The sequence below is a fragment of the Myotis brandtii genome, unplaced genomic scaffold (genome assembly GCF_000412655.1).
Source record: "Myotis brandtii unplaced genomic scaffold, ASM41265v1 scaffold115, whole genome shotgun sequence".
Classification (NCBI taxonomy): Eukaryota; Metazoa; Chordata; class Mammalia; order Chiroptera; family Vespertilionidae; genus Myotis; species Myotis brandtii.
Window position 1 is genome coordinate 14,395,970 of NW_005353967.1, and position 2,942 is coordinate 14,398,911.

Genomic DNA, 2,942 nt, shown 5'->3' on the forward strand with positions numbered 1-2,942 from the left:
AAAAGATATTTCTCAGACTGATGTCAAATAGTTTGCTTCCTATGTCTTCTTCTAAGAGTTTTATGGTTTCAGGCCTTACCTTTAAGTCTTTAACCCATTTTGAGTTTATTTTTGTATGTGGTGTAAGAGAGTGGTCCAGTTTCATTATTTTGCATATGTCTGTCCAGTTTCCCCAATACCAGTGTATATTTTTATCTCCTTTGCCACAAATTAGTTGACCATATAAGTACTAGTACCAGGTAAGAGTTTATTTCCAGGTTCTCGATTCTGTTCCATTGATCTATGTGTCTGTTTTTGTGCCAGAACCATACTGTTTTGATTTTAAAAAATGGGCAAAGGATATAAAGAGACGTTTCTCCAAAGAAGACATACAGATGGCCAACAGCCATATGAAAAGGTGCTCAACATCACTAATCGTCAGGGAAATGCAAATCAAAACCACAGTGAGATACTACGTAACACCAATCAGAATGTTTACTGAAAAAGTCAAGAAATAACATGTGTTGGAGAGATGTGAAGAAAAGCGAACCCTTGTACACTGTTGGTGGGACTACAAACTGGTGCTTTCCCTATGGAAAACAGTATGGAGATTCCTCAAAAAACTGAAAATAGATATACCATACAACCCAGCAATTCCACTTTGGGGTATTTACCCAAGAAAATGAAAACACGAATTTCAAAAGTCATATTCACTCCTCTGTTCATTGCAGCATTATTTATAATGGCCAAGATAGGGGAGCAGCCTAGGTGTCCATCAATAGATGGGTGGATAAAGAAGTATATATACAATGGAATGTTATGCAGCAATAAAAAAGAATGAAATCTTGCCATTTGCAACAACATGGATGGATCTAGAAGGTATTATGCTAAGTGAAATACCATATGGTTTCACTTATATGTGGAATTAAACAAAACAAAAAAACAAACAAACAACAAAAACAGATTCATAGAGACAAAGACCAAGGGGGTGGTTACCAAAAAGGTGGGGGTGGAGAAGGGGTGAAAAGGGGAAGAAGAATATGGTCAATAATACTGTGATAAGTTTACTCGGTGATAGGGGATTACTAGAATTAGTGGAGTGATCACATTGAAAGGTATATAAATGTTGAATCACTATAGCATACATCTGAAACGAATATAACCAATATAAAATTATATATCAACTATACTTACATTTTTAAAAGTTTTTTAAAAAGACTGGCATACAGCTGAACTTCTTCCACCTCTTGGGCCGGCAAAAGTCTTTAGAGACCACTCATTCCACTCACTTCCATTGGCCATCAGACTCTCTGTATCCCCCTGAATAAAAACCCAACTACGCACAAAATCTCATCAGCATTAACGGCATGAACACTGCTGTGTTTGGTGAGCGGCGAAGAGGTGACGATGTCTGGCTTTTATTAAGTATCCTAAGTCAATTACTTATCATTGGAGGAAACAGAAGCACAGGAATTACATTGTTATGAGCAGTGAGAATACAGTGAGTGGCCCCCAGACCACGCAGGGGGCCTCAGGAAGCTCTGTGGGTGTCTGTATTCCCTGAGCTGCCCGCTGTGAGCCACTGAGATCTCTGAGGGGAGGCGGAGGATGCGGGCTAACAAGGACGTGCTGTTCCACACAGGACAGCTATCAGCTGCTGCCAAGTCCCTCATTAGGGACGCCTCCCCCTGGCCCTCGTGGGAGACAGCCAGTGTTCTCATTCCACAGAGGAGGAAGGTGAGGCAGAGAGAGAACAAAGACCCAGCGTGACCCCGAGACATAATCAGGACTGAGACTCGATGTTCCCTCGGCCTCCTACCGGCCCGGTCTGACAATAGGCAGCTGTTACCTGTGGGCAGTGGGCGGCATGTTCTCTTCCATCACTAGGACCGTTTTTTCCACTAATGAACCTTTGGCAACTCAGAAAGTAATTGGTTTATCTTTGACCTGATGCTGTACTCATTGAGATGGTGAGAATAGATGTTGATGTGTATAGTTTAGTATGGCTTAGTAAGGCAGACTACCTGGGCCATCATATTATCAATGTATAATATTGTATCTTTTCCCCACCAAGAATTGTGGGGTAGGAAAATAAAAAATATACACTCAGGAACGGAGGAAGAAGAAGATAGAATCTGACCATTGGAGGTGCTTAGTAACATCCAGGCGTTGAGGGAAAATGTCCAACATCATTTCTTGGAGATAGATATTTGGATTGATGGGCTGGCTGTTCCTGGCTTTTCTCCTGGAATCTAGTGGTTAAGGGAGAGGGGAGGGGCCTGGCTGGAAGCAAAGGTGCACATCTGCACAGAGTAATATCGGCATAGGTGCACACACTGCCTCTGCTCCAAGCTGCATCCATCCTCAATCCCAGTGGAGGACCTGAGACACATTAGTAGCTTTGCTAGGTCCAGAGACAATCATACCCTTTCTGTGTATGCAGGTTATCAGCAGAGCCCCTGGTTTGGATTTTATTTCTGCCCTGTTTGTGCAGAGAGCTGACAAGAGACACAAGCTTCATCTCAATATCCTTGAGGCTGGCTGCAAACAGGGCTGATACCCTATGTTGCCTCTCATCCATCCATCAGGCTTGGCCCAATACCCATCAGACCTTAGGGGACTGTCCACAGGCTTAGATTAATTACAGTGAACTGTTTCTTTCATCCGAGCATATTGAAGGATTCTATAAAACGGAAGCAGTGTGGTGATGTCTTGTGGTGGTTTTTTTTTAAGCCCTCTTAGAAATCACTTTTTAAAAAGTTGACACCAAGAAATTGTTCCCTGGATGATATATGATGCACAGTGTTTTCCAAGATCCCTGCTCATTCATCACAGATGAGGCCATAGGCAGAGCAGGCTCAGCTTGGTCCAGAAACTCGCTTCAAGCCTAATTGTTTATTCATTGGTGGGATCATCAGGGTCTGGGAGTGACAAGCCTCGGTGCGGAGGATGTGGCTGGAGGG

At 42.9% G+C, this 2,942-nt stretch overlaps 1 pseudogene; it reads left to right on the forward strand.

Annotated features, from left to right (window-relative positions):
• The first annotated feature begins 1,587 nt into the window (after nucleotides 1-1,587).
• Nucleotides 1,588-2,942, forward strand: part of LOC102246794 — a 61,997-nt pseudogene continuing 60,642 nt past the window's right edge.